This window comes from Cyprinodon variegatus, unplaced genomic scaffold, assembly GCF_000732505.1.
Source record: "Cyprinodon variegatus isolate N-32 unplaced genomic scaffold, C_variegatus-1.0 Scaffold572, whole genome shotgun sequence".
NCBI lineage: Eukaryota > Metazoa > Chordata > Actinopteri > Cyprinodontiformes > Cyprinodontidae > Cyprinodon > Cyprinodon variegatus.
Genome location: NW_015151025.1, coordinates 324,365 through 334,061, shown reverse-complemented (window position 1 = coordinate 334,061; position 9,697 = coordinate 324,365). Strand labels below are relative to the sequence as shown.

The window sequence follows — 9,697 nt, the reverse complement described above, 5'->3', positions numbered from 1 at the left end:
GGCATATTGGATATCGGCCAAAATCCCAATATCGTGCATCCCTAGTACAGAGCAATGAAATTTCCTCTCTGCATTTAACCCATCCCTTTGGGGAGCAGTGGGCTGCCATTGAACAGTGCCCAGGGAGCATTGAAGGGGTTAAGCGTCTTGCTGAGGGACCCAGAGTGGCATTCCGTGGGAGTGGGGTTTAAACTGTGAAGGGTCTTGCCTGGCAGCTCATTCCCACCAGCTAGGATACAAACTCAGGCTTCCAATTTGCAGGATGGGTAACCTACTACTTTAACCAGCCACTATCTAAAGACCAAATGGGGTTTGGAGGTCTATTGCATAGCTTCTGACTTGGACGATAAAAAAAACAACAACCTTAAGATGACATTAGTCTGAACTAAACAACCTTTGCACTCCTGTTTTCTTGACACTAACGAGACCCAATGGTTATAAATGCATTTTGATAAAACATCTAAAACATTTCCTGAACTTTAAAAGCACATGACTAATGTCCAAATACTCATCTATCAGTGGTGATGCTAAGGTTAAACTTAACATAACGCAGCCTTTTCCTAGAGTTCGAGTAAAACGTTTCCAGCCGTTGATGTCTGCAAGCATGTCTTTGAATATTCTCTAAAAGTGCAAAGAAACGGGTTTGAAACAATAGTAATTGTGCTTTCAGTTTTGATCTGACAAAATTTTCCAAGGTAGATGGAACTAAAACACACTGACATGCGAGTGACCCGCAGATATCGGATTTTTTCCAAGCTTTTGCTGCAGGAACCTTATTTACGCTTCTAATGAGAGAGAGAGACACACTTTAATAAAGTTGAACAGTTAGTTTACATGTTTGTTTATTAATGTGTTGATAACTAATCATTATATTACTGTAATAATTAATTGATTGATGCTTTGAGGCATTGGATATAAATAACTCTAAAACAGATGTGTCGATATTATGATAGAAAATAATCATAGTTTACCATAATTTATGCACCCAAAGAGAAGACATATGAAGTTGAAGGTTTTCTTAATATATATATCACAATAGACAAAGACTCTATGTGAACTTTAGTGAGAAATAATCACTCCAGACACAGCCGTTTCCTTTCCTAGAATTCGATTTAGAATAAACTTTATTGTCACGAGTACAAAGCAACGAAATGTGGTTTGCATCTATCCAGAAGTGCTATACAGGATGTAAATATTATTACGGGTGTATGTACAAGCAAAAAGTAAAAGTTAGGGACTGTAAAAAGTTGTGTATAAATAGAAATATGATGAATATGGGAGCTACATGCACAAATTATACAGATTATACAGAATATACTGTACAGGAATATTAGGAAAAGGAATATATACGTATTAGTGGGTTTATAATACAAGATAAATAATCACAGATAAGATTTACTAGATTTCCTAGTTATCATACTATGGAGGAAGAGGTCTATGTAAAAAGTAACACAACCAGGAACACTTAGTGCGCTTTCATATTTAAACAAAGAGCCCTAACAAATAAATAAAAGGGTTTATATGTATTTTATGTGTTATAGATTTCTTGAAAACTGTTTTTTTTATGCACAAATATACATACATGTGCTTTAATGTTACTTTTTAACTCCTAGATTTCCTACTTGGTTGAACATTTTGTTCAATCTCATATCCTGAGCTATTTCTATAGTTATGCTGCTATAGGCTTAGACTTCTGGAGGACATAGGGTCCCCTATTTCCTCATTCTGCTTCATTTTATCTCTATTCTCCCACTCTGAAGAATCTGTTAGTTCAATTTCTAACGTTCTGCTCTCTCTGCTTTTTTTCATAGTAGCTTTGCCTCGTCTCTTCCTGTTCGGCTGTGACTCCAGCTGTGCTGCTGCCATCAACATCTTTGTTTATAGCTGTTGGAGATCAGCCTGTTTTTCAGTGTAGTCCTGTTTTTCTGACTGTGACTGGTTGTATGTGCTCTCTTCGTCCTCTGACATGGGAGCTGGCTCGGAGCTCGTCTGCCTGGCTGTGTGTTCACAGCTGCTTTTTGTATCTCTACTTCTGTCTCCTTGAACCCCAGTCGGCCTCAGCAGATGGCCGCTCACACTGAGCCTGGTTCTGCTGGAGGTTTCTTCCTGTTAAAAGGGAGTTTTTCCTCTCCACTGTCGCTAAAAGCATGCTTAGGGTGAGGGATTGCGTTTGAGCCAATGAGTCGATGCAATCAACTGACTTTCCTTAGATATAAAACTTTGAATCAATATGACTGTATGATCTGGTGAACTGTAAAGTGCCTTGAGTATGTGTTGTGAATTGGCACTATAATCTTTTTGTAATGCTTTAAATTATCCCTTATCTTCTTTTTACATTCTGTGCTTATATTCTTAAATGAAGCAAACTTCTCTTATTTTCTCTTCTCTTTAATCTTGAAGTAGCAGCACCCTTTTTAAAACTAAAGGCTGTTACAAGATATGCATAAAACTGATTTAAATTAGCAAAGCGAAGGCTTTAAGCACAGTCCCTAAACCACCATTTATAATCCTCTTTAACAGACCTCCTTCGCCTGTAAAATGCCCTAATTATTCAATTTCCCCACTCCCAGTTAAAAACGTAAGTATTCTGCCTCAAGTCTTAAGCATTAGCTATGATAACTGATTACCTTATGTGAATATTAGTTTAAATAACGCTGCTTTAGAGCTACAGAGGATGTGATACAGCACTGTCAAAACAGGCTGTGGGGAACTCTCAATATTGTGTAACAGAACTGACAGGAGATTTATAAATAAAATGTGAAAATTCAAGCTTCAGATACACAATATTTGAACATCATACTTTCCCCAGCGTTCTTATGTTTTCAGCAGAAGAAAACAGAAACACACACACACACCCTTAATGTGATCAAAGCACCTCCTCTGGTATCAATGCACTCTTTTACAGTTATTGAATCAGATAAGACTCCAGATACCACTTTCCCCATTTCATCTTCCCCTTGCTGGAGAGCTCAAGGACTAAGCCGTTGCCTACTCACACTTCCAGTCTCCTACGGTGCCGTGGGCACTGGGCCGCTCATCACTATGCAAAACCACAGCACCAAAAATAAACTCTGGTTCCCTGAACACTAAATATTGCTGTGTGGTCTTATCTTATTCAGCCAGAGAACCATTGATGAGGGTAAACTGACAGCAACTGGTGCCAATTTTAAAATAAATAAAACACCTCTGATTAAGTCACCTGCAGTCATGTATTATCGTATCACTTGGCATGCAGCATTTTATTTATAGGTCAGATGTTTAGCTTTCTATCTTTATTATTATTTCTTATTTCAACTGTTGCGTATATTAGCTGCGACATATGAATTAAGATGCTATGACCGAAAAAATTTGATTGACAGATGACCGTTGATATATGATATATATCCCTCTGGGATTATTAAAGTAAGTCTGATTCTGATGATTGGCTGAATTTAGGTGTTCAGGCTGACATATAACTAACTGCCCTGCATAAGATAACGAAAAAAAAAAAAAAGAAAAAAAAACAGATTTTAAGACAGGATTTTTTTTAAAACAGAAAGTTTATAAATTTTGGGACAATGTCGTCTGATAAAGAGTACATTTATATACATGTTTAAGCCAGAATTATTTGACTTTTAAATATGATTTCCCTACGACTTTAAAGCTTATGTAAACCAATGATTAATAATAAATGGGTCAGCTGTTTTTTGTCTGTTTGAGTGAAATCATGCCGATTGATTAGATAGCTATCGACAGTACTCAAGTTGAGGGGGGGAATGAGGGGGTTGGCATCCCCCTTTTTAAAAAAAATCTTAAAAAATCATCCCCCTTCTTAAACGGCCATCCCCCCATACCATCCCCTGTGACATTTTATTACTGAATGTGTAAAATTTCTACTATATATTAACAGTAATGGCAATAACATTGCCCTTTCAACATTTGACGGGCTGTGGCTTACGTGTAGCCTGAGCAAAATAAATAAAACCAAAGAAGTGTCCTACCATGACTATGAAGCTGATCCCAGTAAAATTAGTCCCTAATTAGATAGGGGCAGTGATAGCGATGCCAGTCTATGGACTGACTGCAGTTCTACTGTAAGGTGACATGGTCAAAGGTCAATGACCGGCGTACTTGACATGTAACAACCATACCAGGCATATTGCTTTCGGTCGATAGACTAAAGTAATTATGCTCTGTTTACTTCCAAAGAAAAAAAAATCCATCATCCCCCTTCTTATTTTTTTTTACAACTAGACCACTGGATACAGGAGCAATGTGTGTCTTACAACTCTTGTGCAACTCTCCTTTACATAACATTGCAAAATTCTCCTCCAGTTTCCTCCACAGTTATACATCTACAGTGTTCATTTCCATTCTTTTTAATATTGCAATCCATCCCTATTTTTTTTTCTACATAGCATTTTTTACATTTATTTTCTCCTTCCAACTTTTTTGATAAATGCATGCCTTATGCAATTACTTAACTTTATTTGTCCATTTTGTGCCCTGATTTGTTCTTGTGTACAAGTTCTGCCTTTATGATGACAATAAAGACTCTATTTATGCATATCTATCTAGATAACAGCAATATGAATATCAAATATCAAAATTAGACCAGATTTTCATATTGGTGTGGCCGTAGATTTCATTAATTATATATTTAAATGTTACGTCTATGGATTTTTCATGCTATTTAACTAATACAGAACATGTATTGGAAAGTGTTTCAATTAAGCAAATCATTTTAAAGCTAAATACATGCAGAATGTTTATGTTCGGAATTAAGGACACAGAGCTCTGATATTTATGAGATGTTATGGTGTCATAGTCAGCTACTATGATGATGAGGAAGGACAATCAAAGGTTTATCAATATTTTACAATCCTTATCTTTAGGCCTGTCACAAAAAAATACAATAAATAAATCACATTTTATTTGTATGAGAATTTTAAAGAAGCAATATTAAATTTTTTTGGATAGAATGAACAAAATATTCATAGTAAATAGTGAAGTGAGGAAATAAAGCTAGATATTTTGGATGGAATATGGTGTGACGTTACAAGTCCTCTCTCTGTGATGGTCTCCAGTCTCTTGTTCATAAGCCGGGTCGGTTGCGTGTGTCGAACATCCATTTGAATAACGGTCTGCCCCCAGGGTTAAGTCCCTCCCTGACAAAAAATGCCACTGCGAGAGATTGTGTGGTTTTTCTGTGGAGTTATCCTTTGCAAATATGCACAAATTAGAAACGGAGGGAAAAGGGGGAGGATTCAGGAAGAGAGAGGTGTCGTTTGTCACACATCTTTCTTTGGTTTACATAAAGTGCTCAACAGCGCACCTAGTGGTAAAAGAATTCGGTAATTTCTTTAAATGAGCTCAACAATTTACATTTGTATGTTTGTTTGTTTCCCTTTGGTCTCGCTCTCTTCCTACTAAAGAGTCTAGATGACAAAAATTTTACTCTTGTGCATCCGTCTCCACTCACTGTTCTCTTTATTCTTCTTTAGCGTAGCAAGTTTAGCCTGGGAGCCTCGCCGCAGAGATTTGGAAAAACAGAGATGGAATTGGTTTTCAAAGCTGCAGTTTGAAAGCACTTTGGATTAAAACCCAATGACAATGTTATTGTTTATCGCAATAATTTCTGGGATAATTTAGTGTCAAGCAAAATTTATGACAGGTCTACTCATTGAAATAAATCAATTCAAATTTCAAACTTCAAGTGGAATGTAAAAAAAAAAAAAGAAGAAAAATGCATCCAATGTCCAAATCCTGCTGCCTGTAGTAACATTTAATTCCCTATAGATTCTTAAAGTGCATTCTGAAAAAACTTAAGAGGTTGCCTATTTATCAAAACAGCTACAAAGGGATGTAAAACCGGATCATCAGTCTTGATGAAAATTCCCTAATAAAATCTGACAAAAATGTATTGTTACACATAACAAAATGATGCTGTTTCACAAACGAGCAAATCATGAAATGAAGGTGGAAAATTGGAAAAGAAAAAAAATGTCTCTGGATCAAAGGGCCACCAAAAAAAAATCAATCTTTTTAACAAACTTAAATACTTGAGTGTAACTGTGGTATAGTTATTTATTTATTTATATTATTCCTTCCTGCCTTTGGTTTCCCTGTTAATGAAAAGCAGCTCCCACAGCATGATGCTTCCAACCATGTGACCTTATTGCGGTGTGTTCAGGGATTTACATTTTATTCAATAGTTTATTTTTAAAGCCAACCCCAAACATTTTATAAAACCAAACAATGGTGTTACTTTTCTGCCAGCTTTGATCTCATCTGACTGTTTCACACTTCCTAAAGATTTCGCTGTGTCTTCTACATGACTTGGGGTCAACTTCTTAAGGCCAATTTATGCTTTTGATGCATAGCCTCTGCAAACGTCAAATCTGTCTCTGTGCACTAGGGTTGTCACAATACTAAACTTTTCAACTCGATACCGATACTAAGGAAAATATTCGATACCACAAGGATAAAAACAAAGACTCCAAAATTCTACAGAAATATTTCTTTAATAAATAAAATACAATAAATAAACACAATAAAGGTTGTATGCTGTGCACAATGTTAAGCAAGCTTGATAAAAAACTTATAAAATTGAAATTAAGTGTTCCTTCCTTGGCTATGCTTTGCACACATAACAATGACACTAGCCAAACCAGTTAAGAAACAAAAATAATTCTCAGCAGCTGCACCTCTTACAAAAAAAGTCTGAAACTGAAAAGTGCACAGAATTATTCAATCACACAGTGTTCTGAAAGTGCATTGTCCTCTATTCTGCACTTTAGATGAATGACTGCTTAGGTGCCACTGGTGGTGGCACTGTATCGATACTTTTAAAAATAAGTATTGTATCCGGATACAACATTTCAGTATCGATACTTTTTTGAGTTTCGATACTTTTGACAACCCTACTGTGCACAAAAAAATTCTGACTAAGCGTCGGACGGTTGCAAACCTGCGCAGACCTCAAGTGGAAATGCGCAGACAAAAAGCAGCTGTGACTGGTCCTTGGTATGCCTTTCCAGCTGTCTGTGTGGTCGTCCTTCTGGGGTGCGCCATTTTTTAAAAACCGAGGAGCAACTACAATGGACAACTACAACGAAAGGTTAATCGGTCTTTTTGCCAACTCCATTAACAGAACCTGTTCCTCTTTGATGTCTAGCAATTCTAGATTCATCTCTGTGACCGTGATATCTTGCAGACGCTCCATTGTTGTTTTGGAAGATAAACACTCCCGCCAGTGCCCCTAATTTCTCGTGCCATCCGCTGAAGTTCTCGTGATCATCCGCTGAAATTCTTGCGAGTTCTCAAATAGGCTCCCCCTAGCGCTTTGGCAGGAAACTGCGGTGTGTCCCTAGAAATTGCAGACCGAAGGTGCAGAAGCATATCAGCAAAACTGGTTTGCGACCAGACCCAAGTGACATTTGATGTGTGTGGTTGCAGAAGTCTAATCAGGCCTTTAGACTTTCTTAGACCTCAAACAACAATTTTCTTCCAGCCACTGTGATTGGCGTATGACCAGTAACAGTATGCTCCTCTGAAAAATGCTCCCCTTTTTTCAGCTTGTCAGTTTTACGTGTTTGCAGTGTGCAATCCTACCCTCAAATCAGCTTTAGATGATGGATTGAACAGCGCTCTACAAGATGATTAAAATTCTTAAATCTCTAAGATTATTTTACCTGTTGGCTTTTCTGCTGTGTTCAGCTTTAACAGTAGAATTTGTTCCCAAATTTTCTAAGACACATATAATTCCTCCACAGAATAGTTGAGTTTGAACTACTAATTACACGCCTTCTGAGGCAAATTGGATTTTAATCAGGGGTGTCATAGTAAAGCAAGCTGAAAAAAAAACAAAAACGAATGACACATTTTCAGAATTTTCTCTTAACATTTGGAAAACAAAGGCATTTAATCACATTTCACAATAAAATACATTTAAAGTTGTAACTTGACATAATATTCAAAGGCTGGAAGTGGTTTTGCAACAGTAATATAAATGGTTAATGATTTATTCATCGATTGAATTTTGGCACTATTGGGACCCCATATCATTATCCCACTTTTATCAGTGTTGAAATTAATCTGATATAACTGGAATAAGACAAACTAAGGAGGGTGTTTTGTTTTTTTTTTCCCTTTATTGTTATTAATGTTTTTTTCTTAGAAAATCAGGTTATATTTTGGAAGTTTGGTGAAAGTAAAAAAATGCAAAATGTTAAATTATGATTATTTAGATATAAAATAAATCAGCTCTTCTCATCCTGACATATTTTGGTATCATGTTCTAAACATCAGAGCAAACAGTGTGTGGGAGCGTGTGTTATGTATGTTTGTTATCAACCACTGCCCACAGGATAAACTGTAACAGTCTATTTTTTAATGCAAAGCAATAGATCACAGTAGATATCAATGCACAACAGATAACTTAGGAAGAAGTGCCTCATTAGCAGCTTTCTAATCTGGTCCCTCTCTAATCACGCACTTACAGAGCCACTTGTGTCTGCTCTGATTCAGGAAAGCATACATTAGAACAAATCAGCCGAAAACAAACCGCAAGCTTTGCCTTCTTTGTTTTTCTATTTGAGATATGCACATTTCACAAAGAGCTGACAGGCTTTATCTCAATAAGATAAGGTTACTCACTCAGTCAGTGATTTTTGGGGGTAAAAGAAATGATGGAACCGGGGCCCATGTATATATCCACCCACCAACGACGATGTTTTCATTGCAGCAAGCGGCTACAGTAACTGGATCGTGCGGCTGACCAAGCTGCAAGCGCATCGCCTAGGCAACAGCTTTGAAGGGCGCCGCCGTCGACCAATCAGAGGCGCTCCGAACCTTTGTTTATACACACGCCCCCTTCTGTAAGGACCAATCAGAGAGCGCTAAGGCTTCACCGGGGAGAGAGGAGAAGGGAAAGGACTAAACTGTGTCTGTGAGGCTGTTTTCGTGTGAAGTGGGAAATGATTGTTCCAAATTCACTATTACATAATTCACAATATCACACCCTGTGTCCACTATGATGACATCATTCATCCAGGGGTCAATGGGACTTGAACCAGCAACCAGGGTGTAACTTTGTGATGAATTTGGTGGGGACACTCTTAGGGTGGGGGCTGATGGAGGGTTTATGTTTTCTAAAAATGAGCTCAAACATATATTAATTGAATGCTTTCCTATTATTGAGAACACAAAAAACCCAAAATACACTGATATTTATAGGTAGTTAGACATTAATGTATATAAAAAAGGATGAATAAGTCCTTCAAAAGCTGCAAAATCAAATCTAGAAATTTGACCCACATATTGCCAAACTCAATGTAATGAAATTATTGATGGGACTGTCCCTACAAAACTATAGGAATGGTCTCATGTGTTTGCCATGGAGTATTAACTAACATTTTCTCTCACCTGCAACATGAAGGGTTTCTGGTTGTATGATGCTTGACTGATAGCTGCATGAAATCTATGCTCAGCTATAAACAAATGTAAACATAGATGGATTCTCTTGCTGTTCTTTTTTTTTCAGTGGGGAAAATTAGGAACAATATCTCAACAACATTTATCTGTATGCCTCTATCCAACTTTCACCTCCTCCTCAAACTTTCTCAGCATTTATCTTTACTTCTGCTGCCACCCTCAGGATTTAACTGAAACTTAAATCCAGCCAAGGGCGTAGGTTTGATTTCAACTTTAGTAGGGA

The 9,697-nt window shown here is 37.1% G+C and overlaps 1 protein-coding gene across 2 annotated transcripts in view; it reads right to left on the bottom strand.

The window, feature by feature from the left end:
• The window catches only part of LOC107095772 (cyclin-dependent kinase-like 5), an 83,223-nt gene extending 74,477 nt beyond the window's left edge, over positions 1-8,746 (bottom strand). For both annotated transcript variants that reach the window (XM_015392056.1, XM_015392057.1), the window contains exon 1: positions 8,638-8,746. The gene's annotated coding sequence lies outside the window, so the exon portion shown is untranslated. The remainder of the gene's footprint in view (positions 1-8,637) is intronic.
• Between the last annotated feature and the right edge of the window lie 951 nt (positions 8,747-9,697).